This window comes from Cydia pomonella, chromosome 10 (assembly GCF_033807575.1).
Source record: "Cydia pomonella isolate Wapato2018A chromosome 10, ilCydPomo1, whole genome shotgun sequence".
Lineage (NCBI taxonomy): Eukaryota > Metazoa > Arthropoda > Insecta > Lepidoptera > Tortricidae > Cydia > Cydia pomonella.
Window position 1 is genome coordinate 4,132,850 of NC_084712.1, and position 19,492 is coordinate 4,152,341.

Consider the following 19,492-nt stretch of genomic DNA (forward strand, 5'->3'; position numbering starts at 1 on the left):
TGTCGGGCCATGCTCACAGTAGGGTTCCGTAGTTACTCTTCCGTCACAATAAGCTAAACTGGAGCTTAAAGTATAGTAGATTGTTAACCAAGGGATGAACTGTGGATTTACGTCTTTTTACTATGAAGGGGAAACTTTTTGCGATAACTCAAAAACAGCTAAATTGATCATGTCCGCTATAGTTTTCATTTAATGTCTTTCTTAAGCTCTACTTCCACGATTTTTTTTCATATTTTTTGACCTATGGTTCAAAAGTTAGAGGGGAGGGGGACACATTATTTTTCTTTCGGAGCGATTATCTCCGAATATATTCACTTTATCAAAGAATGTTTGTTGAAGACCCATATTAGTTTGTAGGAGTTGAGGAGTTGAAGCAAAAATTCACGGAATCTTCTCTTATGCTCTATAAAATAGGATTTTATGTATGATTAGCGACCCGCACCGGCTTCAAAATTATGTTACATCCAAACCTTCCTCAAGAATCACTCTATTGATAGGTGAAAACGTTCAAGGGATTTTGGGTGCAACGGAAACATACAGACGGACAGACGCGGCGGGGGACTTTGATTTATAAGGTGTAATGATAAAACCGTTTAAATTGTTCTAAACCTAGGAAACAACTTAAATTATACTTATACTCGTTCAGCTCCTATTAAGAAATATGCCCTATCCAGTTTTCCATAAAACGTGATAATTTCATGTAATATCTCTGTGACGGTCAAACGAGCTTTGATTACGTCCACAATTAGGGAAAGGTTTGAGGCACGGGTGTAAACGCAATTACAACTGCTATTGCCTATTACCAACCTATTACGGTTTATTTGTTTCCTGCTCATTCACGTCAGTCGTCTGTTAGTCATCAATGTCATCGTCATAATCATTATAGAATAGAATAGAATTTCTGTCATTTTAAATGGTGTTCCATCCACCTTGTTTCGCAAATTGGCTCAGGAGGAATTCGTCCACAATCCTATTTCATCAACTTTTTAAATCGTCCACAATACCAATGGGTCGTCACTGTCGTCAGCATACAATTCCTAAATCGTCACCTTCCTAACTCGTCCACATTTTTATATCGCCAATTTCTTATCTTGTTCATTCCTTCACGGTTCAAAGTGCTAACTCGTCACCATTCGTATCTTCTATAGTAGTGCTAAGGCGATAAAGTAATGGTGACAAGTTAACACTGTGGTCGATCTAGGAATGGCGACAAGTTAACACTGTGATCGATCTAGGAATGGCGACAAGTTAACACTGTGGTCAATATAGGACTGGCGACGAGTTAACACTGTGGACTATATAGGAATGTGGACAAGTTAAGAAGGTGACCACATAGGAATGACAACGAAAGATGAGAGTAAACCATATGGCAATGAGGACATCTTAAAAGGTGATGAAATAGAACTGTGGACAAAATCCCCTTAGCCCGCACATTGAAACTTGAAATTGGCACACCAAAATTTGAATTGAATATTCAAATGCGATAATTGGCTTCCCAAGTTGTGATATCTACATTACCTACCTTCGTATCATGTCAATGGCCCTTCAAGTTCTCTAATTTTTTTTTTCAAGAATCTAGTCTAAATTCAGTTTAAATTAGGTGATATATGGTACCTACGTTAAAGCGAATTTAGCCTACTTAGAATTCTAGATTTCGACCAAACAGATGGAAGTATCTAATGTATCTATAGGTCTCGCCAATCAGAGGGCGGCGATCGAATTACACACACAGATATAAAAACATCTTTATTTAAAATTATTCTAAGGTTTGTGCGGAAAGAGAATAGTCGTAAAATGTATTGGATCCCATACAAATCATGACTCTTCTCTTTCCGCACAGACTAACAATACCTACTACTTATACATTACATACCTACACGACATATTATTGCGTTCGTTGCCGCTGTCTCCAGCGCGATACCTATACCTACCTAAAGTCAAAGTACTTAAAACGGATACGAGACGAGACATTCTTAGTATAACCCAGAACTGTCAGGAACTAACTTTCCTCGATTTGCCTGTCAAATGACTGCAGATTCTGCAACTTATGCGTGATTTATGCGCATTGGCAACACTAGCACACCCGGATACGGCTTTAAGAGCAATGTGTTTCTACAAACTGGGAATACCATTGGCTTTTAAGTGATACAGATAAAACAAGCAAAGAAGCAAAAATGGTCTCTCCTGTTTCCGAGAAATAGGACATTCAGTTTTTTGGAGCTTGACTTGAAATATCAACTGATATCTGCCTAGCCTCGCCCTTTCAATGAAAGAAAACATCACCAGGAAATCGGCTCTTTATCTGAACAAAACCTAGATTTCGGAATTTATCATTTCTTGATTGGGTTTCTCGGGATTCCCGTTGTTCGTTCGTAGTACTCCCGCTCCCAGTTCAAGTCTGCTGCTACTAAAATATATCTTTAAATGTTTCTTCTCATTCTTCTGTCACCTTAGCTGTCTCTATAATGTAAGCTTTGCCTTTTAATTCCCTTATCGTACAGTCAGCATCAAAAGTAGCAAATCAAACAAGGTTTCAAAAGTATCTACCATTCTGAAACAGCTTAACAAAATGTGGTGGTTATATATGCAGAACAATTAAGACGGTGAAAGATATACTTTTGAATGTAAATTTTAGAGATTTATCTATATTCGGAAAAGTTATCCGGAATATCAGATACTTTTGGCGCGTTGTTTCATCCGCTACTATTGATGCTGACTGTACAACAGTTCAGCTACAAACGATCTACTTATAACGAATGGTTTTGTTTTGTTTCCAAATTTAAATAAATAAATAAATAAAACTAAAAATTATTTATTCTCAGACAATTAATACAGTCCATATTTGTTAGCATCAACTTACAACCTATGTTATGTTACCTTCCGCACAATAAATTACATAAATTAAATTAGGTAACTTACACACTTTAGATTGCTGATTATCTTGGCCGATTTACCGAACTGCACGTTTGTAAACGCAATTTAGCAAAGAATAATCGCATTGTGCATCTGTGTTCATACTGTGTTCTTAGTGAGATACAAAGGAAACATTTATATCTATAGGTACCGTAAAACCACCCAACTATAGTCCAATACTGCAACTATGGTCCACAAGTTCAAAAATAAATTAAGTATCTATACCAATGTTCCTTGTGGTTTACTCCTAGTTTTACCTTCCATTTATAAACATACTTTGCCTTAAAAATACAAAAATATGGTAAAATACACACCTGAACGAGAAAAATTTAGTTTATTTGTGGACCATAGTTGGGAGATTTGGACTATAGTTGGGTGGTTTTACGGTACATATTTGTTCTATGATTGTTTCTTGTATGATTGTTTCTGTGTTATCTCTAATAAAATAAAAAATATTCTTAGTACGTCACTTTAAGAAGACTAAAGACTAATAATCAAATCAAAAGTTAAAGAAATAGTAAGATGATCACCATTGTGATTTTGATCGAGTATGGCTATTTGGGTGGTGATGCTGTCCCGCACTCATATCATAATTGACCATCGATGGACCTTATGTCGTTGCAATAAAGTTTAAAAATTGTTAATTTGTTAGTTAACAGTATGGACGGTAAAGGCGAGATACAGTGAACGTTATACGATAGTGATAGTGATAGTAACGTGGGCGCAAGGTGGGCGGTTATTGATAGGTGCAGTTACCCTAATGGCCGGGCAGAGTTATAGTACTGTTACTAGATGCCATGGATAGTTACATGCCGTTTCTGTTACAAGTAAGTTACATTTATTTTAAATGAGTAATAAACACTATACATATGTACATGGCACAAAACAAGTACCGTAAAACTAGTAGTAAATATGGTCCACAATTTAAAGTTGTAATTAATTAGTGTAATGATTGAGATGGGACTATTATTAGAATGTTCTATAGCTAAATATGACAAATAGAAAAAAAAAGTTTTTGGCAAAAAAAACCGTTTTGGTACAAGCTTTTATGGCTGACTGTACTTTTCTTTCCACAGGCAACTAATACTCATCGAAACAATCCTAAAAACCCCAAACACATTTAGGTTGCTTTGTTTTATCACAGAGTTCCAATGGCCACCACCTGTCTCCATCATCAGGTCAACACGATGGTACCATAATATTGCATTGTCACCCGACTTACAAATGTATGCAAATTTTCTGCTACATCATAAACCGGGAATTGGGTCAAATGTAACATTTACGATTTGACCCGTACAAGCATATATTGCAAGTTAAATAAAAACATGTAAAAATAGCTCGACTACATAAACCCTGTCACCCCATACATTTTCTCATCCCCATGCGTGACGGTAAAATTGTTGTAGTTTAGTTGTTAACGTTTAAGAGTGATAATAAAAACCTGTGGGCGTGAGGTAGGCGGTTATTGGTGTCGCGACTGGTGCATTTACCCTAATGGCCAAACAGACTTATTGGCCGGACTGTTACTGAATGCCACGGATAGTTTACACGCCGTCTCTATTATAGGCTGATTACATCCAGCGGCGAGCGAGCGGCGTGCGTCTCTGAGCTTGGGAAGCATTTTTGCTTTCGGATTTGCTTTCTTTCTTTCTCTACAGGCCGCATTTCTGAAATTTTAACAGGAAGAAGATGAAGAAAAAGTTAAAATAATAAAAACCTGATTTTGTATCTCTCACCATTTCCCTGAACTAAAACTATGAATACTGCGTTGCCATTTAACCAAGGCTTTTGCAAGGCGAAAGCAATACATAAGTAGGTACTTACTAATATCAACATACAATACTATATAAAACTAGCTTCTGTCTGCGACTTCGTATGCATGGCATGATGATGATGATGATTGATAAAAACTTGACTTTATTGACTATGCCCTTCCCCGGACCTCAAACTATCTCTATACCAAATTTCATCTCAATCGATTCCAGCGTGTAAAGCTAACAGACGGACATACAGAATTACTTTCGCATTCATAATATTAGGGAAGATAATTTGAAATAGAGGTGAATTGTCATAGAAAACTTTGTAGTCACAGTAAATTAACTGCCATCTTTCGACACATTATTAAAACATCAAAGTCAAATGGCGTTCTAAAAGTTTTAATCATGTATCGAAAGATGGCAGTATATTTACTGTGGCTACAAAATTTTCTTTGACAATCAACCCTCTATTTCAAATTATTTGATATTAAATATACCTACATTAATCTTAAAAGAACTTCGCTAAATATGCCCATAGTGTAACCTGATCAACAAATTCGCATCATGCTAGCTCTGCAGCCGTAACTACCAATTTCTCAATTGCGATAGCACGAACAAGTGGGCGTTTATTTATGCCGGGGCCGGTGAACGGTGCGTTTACCCTAATACCCGGCTATTGAGTTATCGGCGGCATAGTTGGTGCCATGGATGGTTAAACTCTGTTTGCAGTGATTTCGTAGTTCTAGATCTCACAGTGCAGGCTTGTTTCGATACTGGACTTTGTGGGTTTAAAGGGGTCCAGTGATTAACAGTCCGCCGGACGGTATCGGCCTGTCAGAACAAAAAGTTGACAGTTCCGAACAACTGACAGACCGATACCGTCCGGCGGACTGTTAATCAGTGGGCTCCTTTAAACCTATTGAACCTATTTAAGACTCTTGGACAATCCAAACTGTCAATAACAGTATTCAGAAGCTGTTGGGGCTGTGCTGTGCCTAACACGGCGCACCAGGGAGGCCACTCTCTTGCGCATTATGGCTTGGAAGCCATCCACGCGAGCTTCAGCAAACATCCATGCATATCTCTAATTCACATATTATATTATGCATATCTCTTATTCGTACGTAATCCTTATTGCAAAGACCTAAAAGTCCGTTGTTGGTCAGTTTATGGCCTCTATCAACTTCTTCAGTTTATGGCCTTTAGAGTGCTGACATTAGTACGTAACAGTGTTTACGGCCAAGGCCAGCACTGGGCAAGGACGTTCACCCGACGAAACTGAGATCAGCTGATGCCCGATCCCACACGTTTCCCGTTTTGTTTTGATTGGATACACAAACAAACACGGCTATACCTGCTGTTCCACTGAGGCCCCGATGAGCAGAAAGGTTACTAATAGCATTGGTTGTAATCCACATTTTTCTCCGCTTTGCTGGGTTATAACCATTGCTATTGGTTGATACCTGCCCGTCTCCTCTCACCTTTACTAAAGGTAATCAAAATGAGGAGGTTTGGTTTGAGCCCCGCAGTCGTGCCTGGTTAAATTGAGATAACATTGCGGCGAGAGCAGTAATTCGATTTATCATCGATACTGACATCAGGGCATCACCCATTTATTATTATTATATCGTATGGCTTTACCTGAATTAAGATTTACAATTTTATTTACACAAAAATGAAATACATATATAATTATAATTTTATATTTAAATAGAGCAGACAATCCCTTGCATCCGCTGTAAGGCTAAAAAGTCTTGCATGCCTCCGGCAAATCGTACTCTTGGGACATTTTTCTACGATGTGAAGAATTGTTTGAATAGGCTCCCCACAGTCACAGACTGTTGTCGATGAAATTTTCCCTCTGTGGAGGATGTGATTACAGCATCCTACTCCCGTTCGGATACGGTTTATAGTGGCCCAAATCTTCCTTTGTTCTTTAAAGCCAGTCGGCAGTTTAGTGGGGCTCAACGAGGGGGGGGGCGGGTTTAGGGTCGGCAACGCGCATGTAACTCTTCTGGAGTTGCAGGCGTACATAGGCTACGGAGACTGCTTACCATCAGGCGGGTCGTATTCTTGTTTGCCACCGATGTAGTATTAAAAAAAAACCTATGGCAACAAAGTTGCTCCAGCAACATTGCAGCAGTCGCTCGCAATCCGAACGTAACCAGGTATCGTATACTACATCAGCATTACTGCAGCTGCCGACTGTATTGCCACCGCAATGTCAAAATCAATGTCGCTGGTCGGATTTTTCACGGACCCTTTTTTGTCGGACACTTGCGGCAGCAATTCAGACGGCAGTAATGTCGCGCTGCATTACAGCAGCAGTAATGCTGGTGTAGTCTGAATTCGAACGATACCTTAAGACACAATTCTGTGGCCCTAGTGAAAAAGGGTACAAGTCTCTGGCAGTTTAGGTGTATAAGGGCATAAGTGTTACGTGGAACTTACACCCCTTTACACCTGCGCTGCCAGAGACTTGTACCCTTTTTCACTAGGGCCACAGAATTTGTCTGATGGATTTCTGTCCCTTGCAGTACGCGCAGCATACATTGACAGCTCTGCCCACAAAGCACTATTGTCAAGAACATGTGACGGGTAAAGCTATTGTATGTTTCTTGCTTAATCTAACTTGGGGGCAATAAGCAAAATTGTAAGCGGTCTATACATTCAAATGGATGCTATATACCTACATCGCAATATACATGGTCTTGCTCACTCAACAGAGTGGCGTGCAGATCAGTATGATAATCGCATAATATTAGCCTTATTTCACACCCGTCACATAGACGCCCTGAACCCTGAAGCACGAAAAACATGGGTCGTACTCACCGTAACAATAGCAGGAAATCCGCGCTGTCACGTCGCCTGTAACAAGAAACGCATACGGTACACATGTATGTATATGGCATCGTGCAATATTCAGAATTTAGCGTTTAGGACTTATACAGCGTGTATTTTCGATGTAGCCCTAATTAAAAAATATTTTCTTATTTTATCAAATATTTACAACTTTTATTTTTCTTAATAAAATAATTCAGCTAGCTATGTACCACTAATTTGTTTTTATTCAAACCGCGCGTCACAACTGTTAAAATTGATAACTACGTACGCAATACAATGCCGCTCCAAAAAAAATTAAAAATGAATTACGGTTTGCTAGTTAACACTAAATTAAACATTTCTTGGAAAATCGTCTCATAGCATTAAAATTTACATCTCGTTTGTAAATTTAAACGCTGCTTACACACGCTGTAGGTATAATGTGTAACGCCAGCTATTTTGAAAACCATACGCTGACGGGGCATTTGTACGTCTTATATAAACTGTCATATAAACACACCAAAAACATCAACACCTTTTTAATAATACGTTTTCTAATTAAACGATATTTTTGAAGTGAAAACTTCTTTCGCGGTGCTGTGCAGTTTTTGTGATGGGGAAAAATGTCAAAAACGCGACAGCTCACGTGACCGACAGATTCGTCAGATTGAAAATTCGTAAGACGGACACGTGACCTGATCGAAAAAGTCCATGATGGTTCTAGTAATGATGATGGTGTAAGAGTCGTTGAAATTATGGATGGAAGTTGATTTTTTGAGAGATAAACTTTTTAACGTTAAATAATTGTAATCGTTCTGAAGTGTTAAATTTTTATCTACATACATATCATAAACCCTCTATGATGCCTTCAAAATCCGTAAATAATGGCCAACATTACGATAAACTATTTTGTTACAACAAATGTCTTATCTGTGATGATGTTGTAATTGCTTCATAACTACATCAAAATCGATTTGGTTATGACTTCAAATTTGGAACATCTCTGAACAAAAAAGCAATTCCATATGACCTCTATTGTAATATCGGTCGAGATGCCTTTTGTTCGAAATGAAATGTCAATTGCACACAATTTTGACATATCTCGCATGTTAGTTTGTATCGAATATACGAATATATAATGTAATCGAATAGGCCCCCGCTCTAGTTGGTATCTGAATTTAAAAAAAAACTACGAATGCGTGACATGCGTGAAAAAAGTTTACATTTGCCGCCATTTGACGTACACTTTATCTTTTAATTAGTTTTAAGTATAAAATGAATATGTTTGTTTTTTTTTAAGTAACTTTAGCAAAAGTTTCGTGTAAAATGAGCGATAAATATATTTCTGTGATGCCATCACATATCCGCGAGTTCCGCCAAGAGAGCAACGATAGCCTGTAATTTGGGTTAGTGAATATATCATAGAAAGTTTATAATATGTGTGTAGATAAAATAGTGTATGTAACTATACATAATTAGGCATTGAAACACTCGTGTCATCCTATTAAGAAACTGAGTTCGTTTGTTTCTTAAACCCACACTCGTGTATTTTAATGCCTTTTATTATGTAGCAGTCACATGAACTACTATCATGTACGAGTAATATAAATTGTCATGTTTGTGTGCGATAGCGCAATACATGAATATTGTATTTTACCACATAAATGATAGTAGTTTTATACTTATAATTAAAGCAATTCGTGCAAAATTATTACCTGACCATTCCAAAATATTAAAAATGCACAACGTTAATATTCAAGTTTTCACTTCTGCCGGCACCCCCGGAGTGCAACCCGTAATTTTTTTATACCTATAAGTACCTATATTTTTGAGGTGTATGGCGTGCTGCTATGGCCAGTCTAATACAGATTAAAAACATTATTAAAAAGATGTGAAATATTTTTAGTAAGTATAAATGACACGTTATATGCCGCTAATAAACGCTGCGTCAGCGTAATTTAAGCTCTTGCGCGAGGAATCCTTTTACGGGGCTAACAAGACAAGATGAAAAATTGCATGAAACAGGGGGGGGGGGCGATGTCCGAGTATGGTTCTAGTGACCTGGTTAAACCCGAGTGGCAGTGCTTGCATAGTGTTCGATTCATAGCTTGTCTAATTTTCAGATTGAAACATTTTATTTAACTCGTGAACCGGGTACGTCCTTAAACTACGTCCAAAAGAGAGGTATGGGCATTGTGAATGTCATCTGGCTTTGTGTGGTAGGGCACAGCCAGTGGATGTCATTCCAGATCTAGAGCAGAACCTCCACCTTACAGAACAGCAGCCAAATAACACTAGACCCTACTCATAGTGTTGTGTTCCTGTCGGTGAGTAAGGTTGCCAGAGCTCATCGAGGGGGGGCGGGTTTAGGGTCGGCAACGCGTATGTAACTCCTCTGGAGTTGCAGGCGTATATAGGCTACGGAGACTGCTTACCATCAGGCGGCCCGTATGCTTGTTTGCCACCGACGTAGTATAAAAAAAAAACCGTATGCGAAGTCGTGAACCTACATTTCGAGTGAATCCTAGAATGCTGCATGTTATGCTACATCTTTAATGAATTTCATCGATCCGATAATGATTACTTGGCCGCGGCCGTAGATTGACCAACATACTCATTTGTAGAAACTTTCACGAGACTTGGGTTTAGATATAGACTTACCGCACACAATAAGTATTTTTCATGACAACTAATGACTTTACCATGATGCAGAAAATCAAGAACTTTATACTCAAGAGTAATATAATAAAATTTACTTTATATGCAAGTACCGTTATTTTATTATCTGGTATTTACACTGGTAATGTTAGATAAAAATTGTCTTTAAACCATATAGACGCTATAAAACACTCATCCACATAAAGACGACTTAAAGTCCATAAAAACATTTATTTCTATCCATCAGAGTACTATGACCCCTGACACACTTCGCGTAGGTGTAGAACAATAAATCTGAGATAATAGACGTTTTGTTGACATAATACCAGCCAATTGGAAACGCGTCTATACACAACATTGAGGCGTTTAATGCTTTTGGGTTCTACAGTAATGTACACAATGCATACGTATATATGTATGTATGTATTTAACGTACTACTTTATAGAATGGGAAGTATATAAAGGCCAAGTTGTATGAAATTAACTGTGTAGATTCCGACCGAAGTTTCGGTTTTAGTCTTCGATAGACTAAACCGAATTCCAGAACCGAAACTTGCAGTTTCGGAAAAATATCCGGTTTAAGTCGGACATATTTTTTATGGAATAAATTAAATGCTATATTTAGGTATTTTGTATAACTATTTCATTATATTTAAATTTACGTATACTTGATAGTTCAAACACGAGATATAGATCAATTTGCTTGATTTTATCATAAGTACGAAAGAAAATCTTGTTATAACTTATTATAATAAATCAATCTTACGACTACGAAACCACTAACACGATATAAAAACTTGCTTTTACAGGTACTTACTTTTTCATAAATAACTTTTTTATAATAAAAAAAAAATACCCATCCAAAATATTTTTCCAGTCCGCAACGCACCGCGCCGCGCTTTATGTAAAATTAGCTGCAAATATTTATCCACAAATGATCGCCTTGAACTGGCCGATGAACCTGGCCTTAATAGGCAATTCTGGTGACCTACGACCATCTTTTTTTTAAATAATAATTTAAAAAACTCTGAATTTTTTGAAAAATTAGCTGCAAATATTTATCTAGAAATGGTTGCTTGAACTGACCAAAGAACCTGGCCTTAATAGGGAATTCTGGTGACTTGTGACCATCTGTACATAGACAGCAAGGCCATTGTCCCGAACAATAATCTAGCAGCCATTGTCCTCCCGATATAGCCATCATGGTTTCCTTACATTTTGCAACTGTATTTGGCATCTAGCACTCTATTCAAACTGAATGTCAACTATCTGTTGTAATATAAACATTACAATATTATAACTATTGCTACTGGCTCTGTGAGATCTAGTGCTGTAGACCTCACGATTAAGCTTACGTAATGAAAAATATTTATTATTAATAGGCACCTTACCTTAACCTTAAAACTAGCATACATATTATAAAACATATCTTAAAACTTAAACCACCCACTATGGCTGCGATGCATTTCGCAACCCCGCTGTGTCAGGGAGCCGGCCGCGGAACCGCCGAAACTTGACACCCTTCGGCCAGAACTCCTCCTTTGTGAAGGTCGCTAGGTTAATCACTAGATCTTTTAAAACAAAGTCCTCCACGCGACAAACTCAAAAACTACTGAACGGATTTTCAAGTGGTTTTCACCTATCAATAGAGTGATTTGAGGAAGGTTTAGGTGTACAATTTATTAAAGTTCTACCCATGCAAAGCCAGGGCGGGTCGCAAGTAAAAAAACTAAAACCACAGCTAACTTACAATAGTCGTAGGCGCCATAGACCCTGGCGCTTAAGTTCTTTGTGCCAATTTTATTAGAACATTTTGCAAAACAAAACGACAAAAAATAACTATCGAGCTTACAAAATTTCACGAAAATCGGTTAAGAAATGCGACCTGTAGAAGAGAATATCTGGAAATACGAATTTATGCCTATCAAGCTGAAACGCAGACCTTCGCTGAAGCTCTGTCAATAAGTAACTCTGTTCCCTTCTTACAGTTAAAAACTATAGAAACGATTTATAAAAAAAAACACTAATTGCCGCGAATACAGAATTGTTACATACTTAAGTTACATATAACATTTGATTTATAATATGTAGTATATTTATGATAAGCACGCATGCTTCCGGAAATGAATTTACCTACATGCGCATGATTGTTACTCCCGATGTATTTATCATACATTACACTCGAGTTCATAAATAAGTATGTATACATTTCTTTGCCGTAACATTAAGGTGTAATAAATAAATAAATAATAAATATTATAGGACATTATTACACAAATTGACTAAGTCCCACAGTAAGCTCAATAAGGCTATAGTTGAGGGTACTTAGACAACGATATATATAATATATAAATATTTATAAATACTTAAATACATACAACACCCATGACTCAGGAACAAATATCCATGCTCATCACACAAATACATGCCCTTACCAGGATTTGAACCCGGGACCATCAGCTTCGTAGGTAGGGTCACTACCCACTATAGGCCAAACCGGTCGTCAACTTTTTTATAATAAAAAAAAAACCCTTTAAAAATATTTTTATCAATCGGACGGTGAAAGCAATCGATTGTCAATAAACGAGTACGCAAATCAATTATCGTGTCGCGAAGTTCAAAATCTCAACGAGCAACAATTACTAAATGGTTCACACAATCGAAAAACACCTTAAGCTTTTCCATTTCTTGCCGCGCGTGTAAAAGGGCAACCTCAAATATGCAAATCAGATTGGGTAAGTCCAACAACCTACAAAGAAGTCATGTGTGAAATGCCCCAACCCTTCCCGATACACACCAACTACGACCATAATAGCAATCTTTTAGAATAAGCCACAAAAGAAAATGTCAAGTAATGCGAAGTTGTACAACAAAAGGTACGCACGTGCCGTGGGCACATTTTACCGAAACCAACATGAATTATAACAAAGACTCACGTACACAATGGAATATTAACCTTAACATCTCAGAGCTAAGGTGCATTTTGCAATGGGCAACGATTTCCGAAAAACAGCGTCGAGTCAAAGTTCAAACTGGGACGCAATGTGTGCAAAGATTAAAAACGCGTTATACAATTCCAGCTTTATGGCTACAGATTCAGAGTTCAATTTTGAACGTACGGGTTATGGATTAGGGTGGGTTTTTTACGCGATCGTGTGTCATATTCTAAGTGCAATAACAAAACGACGTATGTCGATATGAAAAGTACGTACGTTGCGTCGTTTTAATGCGAATGGGCAGCGTTGTTTCAATCGCTAAACCTAGCGTAGCGCACGGTTTGTGACTAACCGCTGTAACTGCAACTCCGATTACAACTAGTAGTCAGGGGTCTCAAAGTCCCACTTTACTGGTTGAAATGAGACGATATTATAACGTTGGAATAACTTCACAGTATTGTTCTCTAGCGGGATTGTTTGGTCGGAAATGCACATCTTGTGCGCGGGCTTACTCGACGGATCATTTTTGCCGTTCCTGCAGAACGCGGCAAAAAGTGCAGTTTTTCAACGGCTTTTAGGTAGAAAAGGTCAGGTCGGGCCAGGTAGCAGGGTTGATTAGGGGATCTTTTACGATACGATATCTTTATTGTTAAAAAATGAGATGTGTTAATGCTTTAACTTTTTATGAGGGGTTGTAGTTTTATTATCAATTCCTCATAATTATCTTGAAGCATTCAAAGTTGGCATTCTATGGTGAAATTGTGAAACGAGCACAGTATTCGCTGTGTGCACGATTGTCACGCTACCTAGCGTCCGCAAGTCTAGGGGAAAACGTCAATTCACTACATCTTATAAACTACTCCAAAACTAAAAACTACAGAACGGATTTTGAAACGACTTTCATCTATCAATAGAGTGATTATTGAGGAAGGCTTAGGCGTATAATTTGTTTAGGGTTTGTGGAAATTGGTTAATATATAACGATGTTGTCGGAAAAAATCACGCTGGCTAGGAGCTTTAAACGAAAACGCTGCCTTATCCGTTTGAGCTATAACAACACAATGTATGGTGGGGTTGTCTCTCTTTCATGGGTCTACAAAAAAGTCCGCAATGTTGTATGTCTATCTTTTAAGGATAACTTACTATACCCATTGTTAACTTCTAGAAAAGGATCACATAATATGTGGCATTTACTAAGTCATTTACTCGGATACTGTTTTAATAATTATCAAAGTAAATACGTTAGTAATATTAAGCATTTCATACAGATTACGATGGTCCCTTACACCATACAATTTAAATGTATATTTCAGGAGTAATCGTTAATGAAAGTATCATTTCGAGCCATATAACGTGTACGAACTCTGAAGACGCTATCCGCAGTTAGTTCAAATTTTTACCACCTTATGCACTGGGATCGCTTTACTTGCCCCCACCATGCACTTCGCACGGTCCCAATATTTGCGAGAAAAAGTTCAGTTGTAGCACATAATAATATGTATAAATCGGGCGAGATAGATATAACTACATTTAATAGAAAAGTACTAAGTGGTATGGGCATGTGATGCGGAGGGATGAAAGTCATGTGACGAGAAAGGTATTACGAATGAATGTGGAGGGATGGAACGGGAGAGGAAAACCTAGAAAAAGGTGGATGGATTGTGTGAGAGATGACATGAAACGAACGCGAGTGAATGATGAGATGACGGGTGACAGAAAGATATGGAAGAAAAAGACATGCTGCGCCGACCCCAAATGAATGGGATAAGGGCAAGCGAATGATGATGATAGAAAAGTACTTTCATACGCTAATGTATAAATCAAAGCCATAGTTCCTTGCTGACTGGAAAAAAGACGGCAAAAAATCCTAATTTCCAGAGCATAATGTCATCAATTAAACTTAAACGGACGGCAATCAAAAAGGCCGTCGATTCCCCCAATCATAGCCATTGTCAAAGTTGTGGGTAATCGTTAACTTTACCCTAGAGTAATCTGCCCTAGCCATTTTCATTGAACTGACTATAATATGTGACGTTTGAAAAGGTACATTTGTCATTTGTTGATAAGATCGACTTCTAATTAAATTTTTATAGCGATTGCACCTTATTGACAAACGACAATACCGACTTCCACTTTTGGAATATTAAGCCTATGTAAAATACTGTCTTGAGCAAGAGTCTAAGAAGTAACTCAAATAACTTTAAGTTTAAATTTTAAAAACAGTACATTTGTAAATATTAGATCACAATAGATAAAATAATAAACAGGATAAATAAGCAAATAATGCAAATAATAATGATTGTAAGTAGTTATGAATATAATTGACCGTAGCGTTAGCGAAGGTCTCCGTTTTAACTCGGGCATTTTGCTTTCGTATGTCCGGATGTTCTCCTCTACAAGTCGCAATTCTTAACCGATTGTCGTAAAATTCTATGATTACATAGTTTTTTTGTCGATCCAGTTTTTGGAATTTTGAAATAAAGACTTAAGCGCCAGTAGCGTGTAACGCAGCGGCTTACGTGAACGAATAACTCGCGAACGCCAAGCGGCGCGGGTGAATTCAATCCTTTCATATGATACCTATGGAAGTGTGGGCGATCTCGTTGAGAACGTGAATACCGTTGGGCCGGCGCGTCGCATTCGCGAGTTATTCGCTCACGTAAGCCGCTGCGTAAGTGTATGGCGCTTAAGACCATTGTGAGTTCACTATGATAACGACTCAACGAACTAAGTATTTTTCACTTTTACATTTTCTAAGCTTAACGCGAGCTCACAGAGCCACTAGTATAATAATATTATTAAGATAAATAAACAAATAATGCATATAATTATGAATATAATTAGTTAACTATGTATAACATTATGGCTTTACCAAAATCCCCAAACAAAAACAGAAGCGGCAAGCGTCAAACTCGAATCCGGTTTATCATCTCTAAACAAAATATGTGCTCATTTAAACAAGTTTAATGATTAATTTGTTGACAACCGCGGGCCTTGACACGTTAGAGTCAAAGTTCAACTACTAATTACGCTATGCTGTAATACAATTACGAGTAATATTCACACACGGCGTTGAATCGTTATCAACTTATCATAAACTGTACAGTCTATGTAATATCCCCGGTTATTCACTTCTGTGGGTTGCGCTATTAGTAGGGTTTGCCATAATTATTCGGAACGGATACGGGACATTGGGGAAGTAATGGCGTTACGGGGGAGTGCAAATACATACTCTCAAAGCTTAAACTCACAAGGTGTTAAACAGTGTTCAACAATATGGTTAAACAGTGTTCAATAATATGGTTAAACAGAGTTCAACAACATGGTTAAACAGAGTTCAACAATATGGTTAAACAGAGTTCAAAAATATGGTTAAACAGAGATGATTGTGACCATTTATATACTTATTCTGCAGTGGTATTGATTTACGGGACAAAAACGGGACGGTATGGCAACCCTAGCTATTTTTCCTGACTGGGAAATGCTCCCGATACTGAAGTACAGTTGTATGGCGAGAATCGATAATTACCGGTGCCGGAACCAATTTTGTATAGAAAACCAGAGGGGTTGTAGATCATACCGTACAACTTTTACTATGGACCAACCCAAAAATCGCGAAACAATCTGCTGTTCCGGAGAAAACATTGACATATAATTTACCGAAATGTATGAGACAGATTAATTTTTTCCGTTTTCGGGGTTGTCTCCATACTCCATAGTTAAAGTTTTTCAGTGTGATCTACATACACCCCGCAGAGTATGGTCAGACATAACAAAATAGCTCTGTATATAAATAGAAATCTTATTGCGACAAAGATAGAAGGTCAACAATGTCAAGATCACGCAAAAAAAAAACAAAGTATCCACTTGTTATTCTCTCCACACCTTATTCCAATTCTCCACGAACGTAATACTAACCTTTTTCAATCGAATAATTTACATAAGAATCGAAGGAATTTCTGGAGACCCGAGTTCATTGACCCCGCCTTATCTCGGACACCAACTTTATCTATCCCCGATATACATCTACAACAAACCCGAACAAAATACAACCTTAATGCTTTAGGTCTAGGGTGGTATTTCCATCGCAGCTTAAAGATTTTCAGGTAAATGCATTTCGAATAAAAGTCTACAATTGTAAGGAATAAGGCCTGGGTGGATTTGGCGATGGTATCAGTGCCAATATTTGTCAAGATTAAATTGCAGAGAGTCGAAACAGACTCAATTGTGCTGTGTTTGTTAAAAGATTAACAGTAATCTCAGTATAAATATTACACTGTTTGGACACTGGTAATAATTCATAATTTTTTGTTTTAGTCGCATATTTGTGTGAAATTCTTTATTACCTTCTCTACACTGCTCGATGCGTTTTAATGGTTGAGCGGTCTATCAATTTGAAAGAACCTGGTGATGGTCATGGGTTGAGTTTATGTTCTAACTCTAACAGGAATATAGGCCTTCAGGTCTACAGTGAACACTTCTTCGCAAATTGCGTGCATCTTTCTCTGTCACTCTAATTACGCCTTATTAATTGGAGTACCTAAAAGAGAAAGATGCCCGCATTTTGTGAACTTCGGTGTTCGCGGTATGCCCTCAGTTTAACGACTTATATGCTGACAAACTTGAGGACATAAGTATTCTTGTTTATTTGGACATTTGTTTCCCCATCACGAACAACAAATGCACGATCAAATTTGGCACAGAGATAGTATAAGAGAAGTAAAAGGGCCATAGAATTTTCCCAACTTTTGACCCCGGAGTTCATCGTCTAAGGTAGTAATAGAATACTACAAGGCAAGCGGCCAAGGGGCAAGAAGGGGTGAGGGCATTTTACCGAATACTTCGATGATAAAGCCGTGGGCCGAGCTAGTTATTAACAAAATAGCATACAGTATTTTTTATCAGACTACGACGTCTACGAGTGCTCACAAGCGAATAATGACGTCGGCCCCCAACGGAACCGCTTCCCTACAGGACGACCTAAAAATAAAGCAGAACAACAGGCAGAACTATTCTGTATTTTTAAAACAGCCTATCTGCATACCAATTACAACGGCGCATACGCCTTTTCAACATTGTGGCATGTGGAAGAAGCGTAACTGCATGGACTTATTGAAGGATAGGTTTTTTTGTTTGAATTGTTAGTGGACTGCTTCCGATTTGATTTTTTTGTTATGGAACTGGTATATAGTTATAGTGAACTCTAGTCTAGTGTATTATTTTAAACCATCGAAAAGAATAACCCCAATAGCAAGCGTATGGTTGGAGTTATCTACGACAATAAAATATACGTCAATTTGAACACAGCGATCATAGAAAGAGACAAAAATTGTTATTAATTACGCTGGCATACTCGTAAGACCAATGCGACTATCATATTATATCATATTCATATCCGTAAGGTGCATTGGAAACATCAAAAGGGGGTAATTTTTAATATGGCAAATATCTACTTAACTAGAAGCACTTCTTACTGTAGCAACACTAAGCAAGATGCGTTGCGTAAAACATCATATAGTGAACAGTGATTTGAGCGCTTCAATGTGAAATATTAGAGTCTGTTTTACATAGTCTGAGTAAAGTATTGAACAGTTAATTAGCAAATAAATGAACTGCCAGATAAAACTTCCTCCAAAACTTAGCACTTTACTAGTTAAGCTTATTTTAAGATTGTGAAACGCCAACGATGACTTTATTCGTCAGATAAGTAGCAAGTGGCTTATTCAGGACTTGGGCATTGTGAAACACATCCTTAGTATAAAAAAATATGTTAATTCGACGACTCATAAGTCCTAAGTAGTTTTCAAGGCAACATATTTCAGGAGGCCATAAAATACACACTGAAACAAAAGAAAAGCTCTCGCTAACTTTTATTCTACGAGCAAAGTTATTATTTATACCGCAGAAGCCTAAAAATATTCCTCGCGATTTGCGAGTGAAAACCATAATCGTAAATCAAAACGGTTGTCATTACGTATAACAATCGGACCTAAAGTAATCCTTATTACGACGGAATAAGGTTCACAAAGTCACTAAAATGGGCTATCAATAGCTCAGCGCTGGGAGCTTCAAACAGCCAGATTGTGTAGAACTATGGCTGCCTTCAAAATTCACATTGTATGAGGATTCACACGCCACTCCAGTACAAGTATAATATCTATATGTATGTACACTTTTTATTCGCATTTTATTAGATAGAATGAATACATGTTGTTTTAAATGAATAGGTACTATATTTAATAGAATGAAATTTTCCTTATTTTAAGGTCCAAAATCACTGGCAACGTAAATTACAGCTCCACGTTTGGGTAACGCTTGGGCCCCACGTATGGGTAATACGGCACGCTGACGTCCGGGCGGAGCTTAGCACGCAGCCTCTGCAGTATATTAGATAAAACACAAAGC

The 19,492-nt window shown here is 37.7% G+C and overlaps 1 protein-coding gene across 1 annotated transcript in view; it reads right to left on the reverse strand.

The window, feature by feature from the left end:
* The window catches only part of LOC133521857 (protein tweety), a 136,471-nt gene that overhangs the window by 77,865 nt on the left and 39,114 nt on the right, over window positions 1–19,492 (reverse strand). The window contains exon 2 of the mRNA XM_061856958.1: window positions 7,503–7,538. The gene's annotated coding sequence lies outside the window, so the exon portion shown is untranslated. The remainder of the gene's footprint in view (window positions 1–7,502; window positions 7,539–19,492) is intronic.